Source organism: Lygodium microphyllum, chromosome 14, assembly GCF_053477565.2.
Source record: "Lygodium microphyllum isolate KBCC chromosome 14, Lygodium_microphyllum_v1.1.10, whole genome shotgun sequence".
In the NCBI taxonomy this organism is placed as follows: Eukaryota; Viridiplantae; Streptophyta; class Polypodiopsida; order Schizaeales; family Lygodiaceae; genus Lygodium; species Lygodium microphyllum.
Genome location: NC_141148.1, coordinates 107,295,938 through 107,311,750, shown reverse-complemented (window position 1 = coordinate 107,311,750; position 15,813 = coordinate 107,295,938).

Genomic DNA, 15,813 nt, shown 5'->3' with positions numbered 1-15,813 from the left:
ATGTCCAAGTGAGTGGTAGTCATAGGATATATGACACTATCCATACATGATAAATATGGAACCTTGGCTCTTTCATTCTTCTCCACATTAAATTTGGGACAATCATCAACACTAAGTTTCACATATGGAGGTAATTGAGTACTAATTATCTTTCATGCCTCCATATTGAAATGTTGCAACACTTTTCTAACATAATCCTTTTGGAATTGGTAGAGCAATCTCTTTTTTTCTATCCCTAATTATGCACATGCAAAGAATGTGATTTGCATGTCCTAAAGCCTTCATTTCAAAGGTTTCCATTAACCTTTTATTCAAGGCATCAATCTCATACTTGTTTTTCCTAGCTATTAACATATCATCCACATAAAGTATCAACGCTATCAAGCTTCCATATTTAGCCTTTCTAGTATATATGCAGTCATCCATCTCACTTCTCTTATAGCCATGAAACTCCACAAAGGTATCAAACTTATTGTACCATTCTCGTGGAACTTTAATCCATAGAGACTTATTTAGCTTGCAAATAAAAAGGTTGTCTTGTATCCAATTGTTCAAGGTCCATATAATTTTTAACCACTAAGGTAAGCAAAGTGCGAAGAGTAGTCAATTTCACTACAAGTGAAAATATTTTATCAAAGTTCACACCTTTTTCTTGCTTAAAACATTTGGCCACTAACCTTGCCTTATACTTTGGGTTTACATCACTTGGAATCTTCAACTTATAGATCCACTTGGATGGTAAAGAATTTTTGCCCTTTGGCAAAGAAACCAACTTCCAAGTCAGGTTTTTCATCATGGAATCCATTTCAAGCTATATAGCTAGCTCCCACTTAAACTTATCATCACAAATCATGGCCTCTTTATGAAGGCTTTTCACAATCTATCAACATCACTTAGTCAACCCCAAGCTGGAATCTCTTAAGGGGATGAGAGACATGGGGAGATTTGTGTAACACAATGGAATGACTTAGAGTGGAAATTTGAACCTCCACTTTTTCTTCATAAGGCACCATAAGACTCTCATTCTCATGCTCAATAAATCTTCGCGCTTCCTGCTCACTAGGTAAGGCATCACTTGTGCCCTCTATTTACACACAGTACACTAGAATTTTCCCTTCATGGCAAAATAATAGGTGGCACTACAACTTGGAAAGTAACCTTTCTTGTTTCCACTTCCTTAAGAGGCTACTTATGCATCTTCTTCTCATTGAAGATCGCATCATTAGTACAGACAATCTTTCTATCTTTTGGATCCCAAAGGTGATAATCCATTTTGCCACTCTATCCATAGCCCTAAAAGATGCACTTAATGGATTTTGGTTCTAACTTATTGTGCTTTTTCTTTGGTGTTAACCCTTAGATGAACAAGGTGGAGAATCCAGAAAATCTAAAGTAGAAGACAAGGCTAAGGTAAAACTGAAACAGAAGACGAAGGCGCGCCAAGAAGAATCTAGAAACACAAGAAGTGCAGAAAAGTCCTAAATCAAGGAGAAAGGTGCACGAGAAAAAGCGCAAGTCAATACTTTTATAAACGAGGGCAAGGCACACCATGATTTATTTTAAGAGTGCCAGGTTCTCACGTGCAATTTGTAAAAGTAAATGGGCGGTAGGAAGGAAGCTAGGAAGATAGGAGGATAATGGGAAAAAGGGCCTAGGCCACAACCGACCATGTAAAAAAGGGGATAAGGGGATGACCGCCCAAAAGAGATTTAGGGTTTTGTATATAAAGTTGAAAAGTGAATGAGAAGCTCATTCTTGTGTGTGGCCAAAAGTAGCTCTATTATTATTATTATTATTATTCTTCTTCTTCTTCTTCTTCTTCTTCTTCTTCTTGCTTCTTTGAGCTTGTGCTTGAGAGAGGGAGTGTGAGAGTGTGAGGGAGTGAGCGTGTGAGGGGAGGGACCGTGGTGGAGAAGCTCTCCATCTTCTCCTCTCTTCTTCTCTTCTCTTCTCTTCTCTTCTCTTCTCTTCTCTTCTCTTCTCTTGTCTTACTCGCAGCAATGGAGCTTGGAGCGTGGAACTTGAGGACGGAGCTCGCTTGAAGCTTGCACTTGGATCATGGAGCTACCGAAGTGCTAGGAGGAGGTAACTTGATTGGGCATGGAGGTAAGCTCACTACACTCGTAGAGATGGATAGCGCGTCAGCTATGTTATAGGTAGACATTAGTGCTTGGCTTGGAACGCTTGAACAATAAGCGGTCCCTGGGTCTTGGCAGTAGAGCTTTTGCTCGCCTCTACATTTTGGTTCCATTGTCGGGATAAACGGATTCAAGCCTTGAGTGCTTGCGCACTTTGAATCGAGCATTGAAGTAGGGTTTTTCCCAAACCGATGCTTGACATAGATAGGTAGGAAGCAAGGGAGTTTGAAGAGGTATTCGATCTCCTTAGCAAGTAGGTTTTTGGTTTTTAATTGGATTTGGAAAAGCATGTTGGAGCAGTGTAGGTATTTTTTTGTGATTTGGATGCATTAGAGTAGGAAAAAACACACCAAAATAAAGGAAAATAAGCAATAGGGTTTTTGTTGTCATAATAGGGCATGAGGGTTTGATTTGTTTTCCGATTTGCATTTTGGAGTTTATTTGCTATTCCAGGTATATACAACTCTTCTCCTTTATCCATAGCTTTGATCTGGAGATGTGTGCGATATGCAGTGACCTGAATCATGTGATTCGAGCGATTTATCATTGCATCGGCCAAAATTGCGCAATGTTCAGCTCGTCCAAGTGACGGCGATTCTGGGCCAAGTCCCTGAATCGGCCCTTGGCCCTCCTGTATTCTACCATTCAGCCCACTACCACTCGGACTCCCACCGCTCAGCTTGTCCAAATTGACCATTCAGACCAACTTGATATTCGGCCCTCGGCCCTACTGACTCGGCCCAACCCCACTTGAACAAAGGTGACATTCGGCCCGGCCAAATTTACCATTTGGACCAACTTTGCACTCGGCCCTCGACTATTCGGCCATTCGGCACTTGGACAACCACATTTGGACTGGCCAAATTTGACATTCGGACCAGTTACATTTGGCCCTTGGCCATTCGAATGGGCCAAATTGGACATTCAACCCCTGCAATTTAGACCTGCTAGGCTGAATTTGGATTTTTTCAAATATTCAACCTGTAGACCCTGAAACCAACCGAGAGATCATATAGAGCCAAAATCACATCATAGATCTATCACTAGACTAAAATCTCGAGCAAGTAGTTCAAAATCGGTCATTCAAATTGCACATGGTGTTTAGCGAAATAGCCCTGTGAGCAGGGGGGACTGCCCCCCTGGACCCCCACAGAGGGGGCTCTACCCCCTCCACCCCAAGTAGGCTGGAGAGAAAACACGTGACGTGAAAGGTCCTCCAAATTAGATCCTAGTGTAGTGATGGCTCTACACAAGCATAGATTCTCACTTACAAACAGTAACCAAAAGCCCATACCCAAACAAAGAAATAGAGACCCTAGAACCTCAATGGGATAATCTAGCCAACAAGGGCAAAAAGGCCACACCACAAAATCATGTATGTGTTGCATTCAGATTGCATCTAGTCATTGCATCTAGTCAAAGCGGAATGGAACAATGTCAAGCTATAACTGGGAGGATGACTAGAAATGATAGTCCTAATGATAGATGCACCTTGAATGGCACTGCATAGATGACCCAAGAAATCAGTAGAGAATCCACATCTGGTTGTGCAGTCGGGGACTCAAGGGCATGTATTAGAAGGCTTAAATTTATAAGCCAAGACCTGAAAGATGAAGACATAGTACTGCATGCTTATCTTAGGGTCAAACTCACCGCAAAAAGGGAGCACTGTGTCGACGCTCTCATCGATGAAGGAGCAGATTTTAATATCTTGACCTATGAAGCATGGACTCTACTAGGCCAACCAGATCTTGCACCAACTGATGCAACTCTTAAACCTTATGGAGGACACCCACAAGCACTTATCGGGAAGTACAAAATCCTTGTAACGATTGAGGCTGAAAGCTTGCCTATCCTATTCGAGGACCATCACCAAGTGAAAACACTCAAGGTGTATGCATTGATTGGGGATTTTTTAGAAAAAAACATGGCATTATCAACAAATAGTTCATGACAAGATGAGCACTATGGTTGCAGAATTCCTTCTTTGGGGGGAGGGGGGGGAGGGAACTTCTAGTGCGAGTGGAGTTAGAGATATACTTCTTGTGGGGGGCAGGCTCAATGGAGGGCATGAGGGCTCAATAAACAACTGGCTAGGTGAGAGATAAAATAGAGGACTAGGTAAAGGAAGCATTTAAAAAAAGGCAAAATGTGTGTAGAGTCCAATTTAATAGAAGAGCTTTTGCATTAACTAACAAAAATGTGTGGGGATTGAGTATATTGAGTGATTTTACATTAACATGCAAAATTTATTTGCTTGTTTATATGATACCTACTCGAGACATAATGTAGGGTGTCATCAAGGATTTTTGAAACTCATGCTAAATTCTTGGGGTTTGAAGATTCCCCACATGGTGGGGCCCTTGGGGCTAGCAATGTAAACAAAAATATTGCTAACTGAGAATCCTTCTTAGGTACCCCTTTCATTGATTCTAAAAAAGTACAAAATGGGACCTTAGGGCTAGTAATGTAACTAAAATGTGCTAGAAAGGAATCTTTTTTAGGTGTCACTCATTAAATCCATAGAGGGACTATTGACCATATAGGTATATCTTGGATCCCCAGGGATCACTTAAAAAGAGTTTTGGATTTAGAACTTTAGGATGCCTTTTCCTACTCTCGTGCTCTCTTGATCTCCTTTAATCATACCTGCTGTCTTGCTCTCTGGTGCATCTACTCTCGTCTAGCTCTTACTTGACCCTTGATCTCTCGATCTCCATTGATCACACTTGCTCTCTTGCTCTTTGGTGCATCTTTTGTGGTATGGCTCCTGCTTCATCCTTGCTCTATCACCCTTGCTCACTTGACATGGTGGATCAAGAAGCCCGATGTTGGTTCTTAGTGCGAGATGCCATCTAACAATGCAATAGCTATTTCTAACTTTGTGCAATGGGTTATCCCTCTGCCCCAAATAACCAAAATGAATAACAACTTCATACATCTAAAAGCTCTTTACAGGAGCATATGTAGTTTTCTAAAGGGGGTGCCCTCAACGGTAGTTTAGGGTTTAGGGTAGGCTCAGTTGTTGTGACCCTAATATGGTATAAACCAAGAGTGGAAAGTGAGAAGCACTTTCAAAAACTAGAGAGTCATCATATCACACTCCAGTGACCCTCATGTGCATTCAACCCCAAACGAGCCACCACCAAGCCAGAGAGCCCCTCCCACAAGTGGCAAGCCCTTGTATTGTTTGGAGGTGACCCTAGTGTGGTGTAAACTTACAATGGGTCACCACCAAATGACAAAGGTTCCTCCCATGGGTGGAAAGTCCTTACATTGCTTGGTCATGACTCTCATGTGGTGTACACCCACAATGAGTTCCACCATCAAGTGAGAGAGGCCTGTTCCACAAATGGCAAGCCCTCATATCACTTGGTGGTGATCCTCCTGTGGTGTAAAACTGCAATGAGTTACCACCAAGCAAGAGAGACCCATTTCAAGAGTAGAGAGCCCCTGTATTTCTTAGTGGTAACCTTTGTGTGCAATGAATCCCAAATGGGCATCACGAAGTGAGAGAGGGTTCCTCCCAAGAGTGGAGGGCCCTTATATCGCTTGGTTGTAACCCTCATATGCGGTGAACCTCGACTGCATCACCACAAAGCAAGAGAGGCCTCTCCCAAGAGTGGAGAGCCCTCATATCAGCTCATTCTTTTGGTGTGTGGCAAAAGGAGTCTTCATCTTCTTCTCTCCTTCTTGCTTGTGTCTTGAGAGAGGGAGTGTGAGAGTGTGAGGGAGTGAGTGTGTGGAAGTGAGGGATCAAGGGGGTGAAGCTCTTCACCATCTCCTCTTCTCTTATTCTCTTCTCTTCTCTTCTCTTGTGTGCACGACTATGGAGGATGGAGCTTGGAGATGGAGGAGGATTGAGGATGCTTGAGCTAGCATCGAGAATCGTGGAGCTACCGGTATGCAAGAGAGAGGAGGGTACTCGATCAAGCATCAAGGTAAGCTCACTACACTCGTAGGATCAACGGCGCGTCGGCTAGGTGAGAGATAGCCATTAGAGCTCGCTTGAAACGCTTGAAGCAATAAGCGGTCCGTGGGTCTTGGCGGTTGAGCGAAACTCCCATATCACCTAGTGGTGGTCCTCATATATGGTGATACCAAATGGGACCCTACCAAGTGAGAGAATTTTGTTTAGGTGGTTTGTTCGACTTGGGAAAAACTTTTCATTTATTGCTAATTTTCTTTGTTGTTGGAAACACAAAACAGGATGAAGCTCAAGCTAGATTTTGAGAATGTCTTTCGTAATACATTGGCAAATTGGATCATAAAAATGTGCATATGTGCAAATACATTATTGTAGAGAAATATTGTATTGATTTGAATAAATGATGCACAATATGTCCATGGTTATAGATTATAATCTGTCACAATGAGTATTCTTTATGTAGAGAAAATAATTCTGATTGAAAAGCGATTTGAATTGCAAGTGTTTAGCCTTGGGTATGGATACCAAGCTTCAAGGGCTTCTTATTACTTACCATATGCTAGTCATGCCATTGCAGTGGGAATCGAGAAATTGTGCAATTTGCATCCTTACAAAAAAGGATAATTTTTGTGGTGATGAATTGCAACGCAATAAATGCAAGGATTCTTGGTAGTAGTACCTTTTGATACATTATACATACACCTTAGTATCTTTAAATCTAAGCCATGTGCTATTCCACTTTATATTTCCAAACCTTTCAACACTTAGTTTCTCCCTTGCCTATTGAGCACTTCACCTTAGCTTACTGAAGTTCATTGAAACACCCAAGACGACACATCAAAATCTTCCGTATTAACCTGAAATACTCTCAACCACCAGATGTCTTGCCTATTGAGCACTTCACCTTAGCTACTGAAGTTCATTGAAACACCCAAGACGACACATCAAAATCTTCCGTGTTAACTTGAAATACTCTCAACCATCAAAATCTTCCGTGTTAACTTGAAATACTCTCAACCACCAGATGTCTTGCCCTATTTGCATGCTAAAGAGCATTAAGCCATCCATGCCTTCATCCCTCTCACTACCTGGCTAAATATTCCTAACCATCAAGGTGATAGAAACTCTCTCCATTTTCTTAATATTCACAATCTCAATTTCATCCAACTTGATGACAAAAATAACAACCCCATTTGCCATTGTATGCTTAAGCCTATAAAACCTAATCATAGCTCTCTACAAAGTCCTTAAGTTAAAGAATATATTGTTTAAGTTATTATACTTTAGTACTCTCTTCTTTCTAGGATAGCTATCTATGATGTGCAAGGGCTCACCAAGGACTTCCAAGACTCTCTAGTTGATGTTGTGCCTTGAAGCAAATACCCCTTGACCCTTTTCTTCTTCAATGTCTCTTGTATAACTTTGAATAGTTAAGTATAGACTTGTTTTACTAATCTCCACTTTGTCCAAGATGTCTTGGGTCTTCTCTATATCAAGGAAAGAACTTTGCAAGGACTTTTCAACACTTTATTTCTTTCTCTTCCTAAATATCTTTTCACAGATAAAAGTTGTGCAAGCATAGAAAGAGGCCATATTGCAATTTGATGTTGATATGGAAGGTGTGGAGGAATGGTTGCAATCAAGGGCAACTTTGGAGGGGAGGTCATAAGCGAAGGAGAGGGGGTCGCAAGTGGTGGATAGCATGTTGCAAGGGGTGGAGAGGGGGTCACAAAGATTGGAAGTATTGTCATGTGATATGGAGGAGTCGGCATGTAAATCCATCCAAACCCAACCATAACCTCGCCACCCACACAACCACTTAGCCTTCAAGCCATTTACACTAAGGTGGTATGTAAAAATAGGAGTAAAAGAAGATGCCCCTCTCTCAGCTACTACCAATGCTGCTTTGGTCCTACCATTGTAAAGCTCTTCACCAACAAGGGAGGCATGGATGACATCTCGAACATCTACCACACATTCCACTAGCTATCACTCCTTAATGCTTGATGAATACAAGTTTGCTAATACTAAAGGGTCTTATTAATCGCATGATGGAACTTCATTCGTACTAGAAAGTAGATGCAACTAGAATACACTAAAACTTAAGTCTATGGAGAGGGAGATTAGAGGCACTAGGTTCAAGGTGAAGCTCCTTATGGATGAGACTACATGGGTACTTCTTTGATTATCTTCTTAGAGCCACTAAGCCTAAAACTCGTTGCCATGCCCTTTTAGCATGATAAGAAAGGGTTGAACATCCAAAATCTCTTCTACTTTCTTTGTTGTATGATTATCCCACTTCCCTTTGTTACCATGCTCTTTCGGCATGATAAGAAAGGGTTGAACATCCAAAATCTCTTCTACTTTCTTTGTTGTATGATTATCCTAGTTCCCTTTGATGGTTAAGAAAATCCACTTGGAAACACTAGGTCTTTTGAATTAAGAAGACACCTCCATGGAGTAGAAAGATGGAGAATAGAAATGTTTGGTGGAGTGGACAGAAACCAAAGAGGAACTCCAAAGCGTGTGAAGTGGAGGAAAGAGAGGGAGGAAATGAACACTCAATTATTTCAAACAAGGAGAGGGGTATGCCATCTTTTTTTTCCTCGATAAGGGAAAGGGATAAAATATGACGATAGAACATTACCATTGGAAAATGACAACCTCTCCAACTCTCAACAAAACTAATAATTAAATCCACTTTATTGTTGGAAAGTGACAATTACTCTAGCCATTTCAATAAAATTAACCATTTAAAAAACCAAAATTTTTTAAATATCAACATGATTTTTGAAAAAAAAACATATGTAATGAAAGCCTTCTCCTCATTAGCAAGTGCATTCTCTTTGTGTATGCTAAAAGGCTAAAAAGTGACCTCAAACTCCAACTACATTAGGGCCAAAATCGTTTCAAAAATGGCACTTGTAAGAAAATGATTAAGTTACTAATTAGTTGAGGTTTTAAAATAATGAACCCTCCAAATTTGGCCATTCAGACGTGATTAATGAGAGAATTTATTATTCATTTAAGAGGTTAGCCATTAAATGCCTAAGGACATTAACTCATGTCAGAGGTCACTTTTCGGCCATTATTCTTTCATTTTGAATATTTTACTATCACATTTCCCACCAAAATCACGCTTCTTTTTTCGCCTGCATTCATTTGAATCATCGTTCTCTCCTCTTCACTTTGTTTCTTAGTTCTTAAAGTAGATTTTACTCTGTCGTAAAATTTCTCACCAAAATCACATCCGGTTCTTACCAGCAGCGTGCATTGGTCTCCCTTCGTCTCCTTTCACAAAATCTTGAGAAGGTGATCAACAATCAAAAGAGTCTCTACACAGAGGATCAATACCACTTACTTGCCGATTGAGCTATAGAGATATGGTCCTCCATGGACCTGAGACGAGATCATCTTGTTAGTTTTCAGCAGACCCAACTAGGTTGGGACATCCAAGCCGCATCTTTACTTCAACCCCTAAGATATCCATTCTGTAAGATTTTGTTTCAACTAAATCCAAGCTTTTTCTTCAATCTCTTCAATTTGATTCATAAGAAAATGGGTAAAAGAGTCCCATGGTGTTGATGCAAATTGGTAGGGATAGATATACTAAGGATAATCCTTAAGCTAATAGAATAGAAAGTGAAAATTTTCACTTTGATCTTGACACTTGAAAATAGAATATCTTCATTATACAGTGTTGTAATATCAACTTTTTAGCAAGGACTAATTGATAAGACAAGGATAATATATTATAATTAGAATAAATGAAGTACTTTGATTTTTGGGAGATAAAAATATTTACCTAGTAATAGATTAAAAATATTTATTATTCAATTTTATCTCTTAAAATATAAAAAAATTAAACAAGTAATAGATAGAAGTATTAGTGATATTGTGTATCATATCAACTTTAGGACTAAGATGATTTTATGTGTGCAGGATGCTTCGAAGAATATGAAGGATACAACTTCTTACTTAATATTAGCTCTTGGGAGTATTTTTCTCATCATACCCTCAACTATGATTAGCACTATGGGGTTTCAAGTTTCAATATCTTCAATTGTGATTCTTATTAGCACTATCAGATTTCAATACCTAAATGGTGGCTTGATGTCATGGGATGATACTACTCATGATATCATATCCTAGCAAATCTCTTAAGATCTATTCCCTTGATTTGTAAGAAGAAATAGAAAGGACTTGAATCTATTTCTTTCTCTCAGAACTCTGATTCTAAAGCAGACTGATTTTATAACTGAAAGCATCACTACATTATTGATGCTTTATCCTTGTATATCTTTTTTCAAATGTAATATATCTCAATTTCACAAAAAAAAGACCATCAAAATAATCAGTCTCCATTTCACAAAAAAAATTTACATAACTTTATTAGGCTCTGAAAAATTTTTAGAAATTTTTTAAGCTTTTTTTGAGCTCGCATTGACGATACGGCGCGAATATGGGTATCCGAGCGTCTCGGATACCCATATTCGCGCCGAATCGTCAATGCTATTTGTGGGTGGTTTTTTTTGTGATTTTTTGGGTCTTTTTTAGGCATTTTTTTGCTTAGAAATATTTTTAAAATAGCAAAAGAGCTCAAAAAAATTCAAAAAAAATTCCATGAGTTTATTAGCCTTTGAAAAAAATTTAGGAATTTTTAAAGATTTTTTTGAGCTCACTTGCTATTTTTAAAAATATTTTTAAGCAAAAAAGGCCTAAAAAAGACCCAAAAAATCACCAAAAAAACCACCCAAAAATAGCATTGACGATACGGCGCGAATATGGCATCGGATACCCATATTCGCGCCGTATCGTCAATGCTATTTTTGGGTGGTTTTTTTTGTGATTTTTTGGGTCTTTTTTAGGCCTTTTTTGCTTAAAAATATTTTTAAAAATAGCAAGTGAGCTCAAAAAAATCTTTAAAAATTCCTAAAATTTTTTCAAAGGCTAATAAACTCATGGAATTTTTTTTTGAATTTTTTTGATAGGTTTAAGATTTCACAAAAAATAAGTCATTACAAGGGGGGTGTACTTTGCACGCGCATGTTTACTCCTTCACGATAGTAAGGGAGGAGGACCCCTACGGAGATTTTGTTGTGCCACTCTTGCACCATATCAAGTCATCCATGATATGCAGCGAAAAGTATAGTACCAAACATTATGCTTTTTGCCACGTTCGCGCCGTATGAACTGCTCCACGATACGGTGCGAATATGACCCTGCGAAAATTTGGCTTTGCTGCTCTCACGTCATATCAACTTATCCTCACATGGTTGACTTTATGAATTTATGAATTATCCTTACATTGTTGCTGCTCATGCTCATAAGATCACCCTAATGAATAAAGATTTTAATATGATTAGCAGAATAAGGTACCGAGGATGATGTTTGCAAGAGAAAAAACGATGTAATTGGACCTGTTAATTATAAGAGAATGGGTGAGGTGTATGGGCAAATGGTTATTAATGTTTCTTGCACTTCTGAGGAAGAGGACTATCTTAGCATATCTCATGAGGACAAGTCCATGCTAGTTGTAAAAAGGATATTTAATTGTTAGATTCTGTAGTTTATTATTGCATAAGGTAAGGCATTTTGACTCTAAAAAATTTTAGTATATAGAATAATTGTGCTATTGATTGCAAATAACACTCCTTTATTTTTGCTATTAGCTTTAGGACATTGATTGCATCTCTTAGCCAATAAATCTCTAAAATTATGTGTATTGTTGATCCACTGTTATCAATGGAATTTTTTTTTAGATTTGGTTAAAATATAACAATGTTTTGTTTTTTAGATTTGGTTCAAATATAACAATGTCTTTCAAAGCTTTTGATTCCATCACAACTACCATAAATTTTTTTATTACATCGGATACACTCACCAGAGAAATTATCCTCATGAACTCTCTAAGTGGTATCCATGGCAAAGGAAGAATGTGGGTTGAATGGAATACTGCTTGCTTTTTGGTTAATTATTTATTTTATTTGATTATCTATTTTAGTTACATGTTTCCATTTGCAGTGCTGGCAGGCTCCTGACTACCTTCTTGGACACCACATATGAGGATATTGTTGATCCTAGAAAACCATATAACTCTCTCTAGCAAGAAGTACCATTGCAAAGTCACAAAGTCATATATATACTTATGGAAAAAGAGTGCTTTTCAAATGTCTGCAGGACAATAGATTCAAAGATACTCAAGATAGATGGAGTGAATGTAAGTCTCTTTCATATTGTTGGTTTTTTTAGGGACCCCTTTTTACCAACTTGTTACATTTTTTCTCGCAGTGGTGGCAGGCTCCTCTTCCGAAAAGTTTCTACTTAGCCAGGATACCTTCGTTCTTTGTAAATTTGCTGTTTTGAAGCAAGCCACGAAGATATGGAGGGGTACAAACCATGATAAACGTATTCTTCTTGAGATCCTTCCAACTGTCATGGACTTTTTAATATCCTGAGATATTTTGAATTTGAAACTCTGCACCGTTACCTTGTCAGGAATCTCCCAGTTTAGAGATGAAAGACTTGGCAATGGCAAATCTTCGATATTCCCATACATATCCGCTTTAGAGGGAACCACATACTGTGCATAATATATAAAAACCTTGCATTCACTAAAAAAAGACACAGTTTGATCGGCATAAATAATGTCTGCCAATACCTTATGAATGGCATGGAAAGTCCCACTTAGGCTTTCCACAGGTTGCCATTCAATACTTGTTGACGGAAAGATATCTACAATGACGAACCGTTTGTTAAAACTTGCATAAATGGAAAAGAATTATATATGTTATTCAACTAATAACTTACAATGTGTTTGTTGGGGAACACATTCGTTTGGAGGCAAGTGCATATCCTTGGCCATGTAAACATGTTGCACCTTGACAAACCAGCCTTCGGGCATAATTTTGAAGGCAATGATATGCCCCTTCCAGTGATGTTTTATATCATCTCGTTTTCTTCTTTTCACCTTATGAGAGCCCTTGCAAGATGGCAGCATGGTAACCCAATCGTTTACAGCAAAGGTTTTGGGCTCAAAATTTCCATCTGCTCCCTCGCTATAGACTGTGCAAGAGTGTATTAAACGAGAAGGGCGCCTGGAGGAAGCCATGAAAAGAATGAAAGCGCAGAGAAAGAAGCTCAAAGAGGGGTGAATGAACTAAAAAGTAGCGCCAAGAATACAAATGAGTATGTATTGGGCGCCAAAAACAATATTGAAAGATCTCCCGACTTTCAAAAAACTCATTATTAATTTCATCACATCTCTGTCACGTATTTTGTCAGATTTGTAAGTAAATAACGTCTTTGGGACTCCAAAACATGTCAAACTTTAGGGGTTTTGGCTAAAAAAGAAGTGAGAATCACGAAATGGACTCCACTATCTCTAAAAAAGAGGAGACAAGAATACCATATTCTTGCACACGTGGCAAACTCTCTTTGGCCCTTTCCTTAATCCCGTGATTAACAAAAGTGCATTTTTTGAAGCGTTTTTGGCCCTAATGAATGTGATTAGTGGCACTAATTAATGTGTTTTCAATGTGAAACTAATGGTGTAAAGAGGCAATGAAAGCTTTTGAAAAAAAAATTGATCCATAAGTTTCACAACTAAAAATCTTAGTATAAAAGCAAGAGTTGTAACAAGAATAAACAATGCCAAAGTAGTGAGGATATAAAAGCCATCATATAGGAGGTATCAAACACAAAAGTTGTCTAGGTTTGTAAGCTAGTCAATTAGGTTTGATACATGTATTCTAGGATGGCATTCATGTTGATGAACAATGGAGGGCACAACCTTAATTCCTAAAAAGAAGTGTACCCCCTCTTTACCGTAACTATTGTATGCCACTAATCTAGCCAGCCATATGCATTGGACATCCATACATTATTTTCTTATTCGCACTGCTTTTTGCACAAGATTTAAACAACCATCACTTTTTGTTCATAACATTATCATTAACAACAATTTTGAGATTGAAAGGCCTCATCAATTGCAAGGGACAATTCACTAAGTGTCTTATTCTTCACATTCAAAATTCAATATGTTATTTGCAAGCTTGCTAGGCATTCATCATATTTAGTTAGCTTTTCTTTCAAAGTTTAAGGACACTTGAGATTTTCCATTGTCATTAATGTTCAATTTTTCACTTGTGTTGAAATATTTCCACACACACCAATTAACACCATCCCACCTCAACCTAAACATGCATGTAACTTCATTCTAACACTTCTTACTTATTTTATAGAATGAAATGAGGACCCATAGGCCCCGTTGTCTATGTCTTACAAGAGATGGCGTGAAAGGATGATGGTTGTGAATCTCAAATGAACATCTGTACTATATTATCTATACCATGTTATAATTGACCAATTTTACAAATCTAAAACCAATCTTATGTGTTGTCTATATAATGCTCCCCAAGCCCCCTCTTTTTCTCATTTCAAAAAACAAAAATTTCCTTATAGCACACCACCATGCAACCTTTAATGGCTCTCGCTCAGTCACTCACTCTCTCACTCTCTCTCTTTCTTTCTCTCTCTCCACACACACACACACACACACACAGGTGAATATACATTAGGGCTTGGGAGAAATGAGTGACAATCTATCTAGCATCAATGTGGATTTCACCAGGTGTGCTAACACATGAGATTTACAATATGAGAAACTTAAGAATATAAATTAATTAATTTCCAAGTGAATTGAGGAGCCTTTAACTTCCCAAGAGGATAATGAGCACCATAGGTACAATGCTGCTCATGATAAGGCCAATTGCTCAACAAAGCAAATGGCGGAATTGTCTAATAGCCATGAGCAAACCTTTTGGCCAATGCCAAGTCCACCTAGGAGTCCCAAATCTCCTACACCCTCTTTCCCTAGATGGACACAAGAAGCACAACAACAGCATCAAGTGTAGCTACTCAATCCCAATCTCTATCTCCATCTGAGCTTCCAGATGTCCAAGGTGTGGGACATGACAACACCCCTAATTCTCAACCTAGGGATATGCCTGTGCAATCCACCATGGCTAGCTGATGCTCGATCTACACAAGTGATTGCTCAAAGGGCAACAAAATACACGACCACTTTCGATCTGCCTAAGGAATTGACACATCAATCCACCAATAGTAGCCGGTCCATTGAACTAGCTCCTACTACTTCCAATCGAGAATCACAACAGTCACAGCTTTTGGCCGTGACAACGCCCCTTGTAGAGCATGTCCTTCACAATTCACCTGTGGAAGAGGTGTCGCAACCAACATCCTTGACACCTCCAACACTTTCAAAGCACCTAAAACCTAGGCTTGAGGAGAAATCTCTCAAAGATTTGGCCAAGGAGATGGTGCATCTGACCAATGAACCAGAGATGAAGTGCCTGATGAAGCTGGATCACAAGCTGACAACCATTGCATATGCATACATCCATGTGGACATTGGAAGGCCAACACCAGAGCACACAAAGCTCATAGCTAAACCCTTGACTTGGGACTAGCAACAACATGTTTGCTCTCACTATGTAGCCATCGCTGAAGAAGTCATCAAGGACATCCCAAAGGCCACATCTAGAGAATTGCGCTTAATACCCTCACTCCATACTACTTAATGTGAGACAAACAAGGAAAAGCTTGAAGCAATCAAACAAAAAGGGAGAGGACCATGCAACTTTGTGCAGAAATGGTACTCCAACCAGAGTTTGGCAGCCAAAATTGGCCATCGACTAATGACACTCGTCGTTGAGCAAAGGAAAG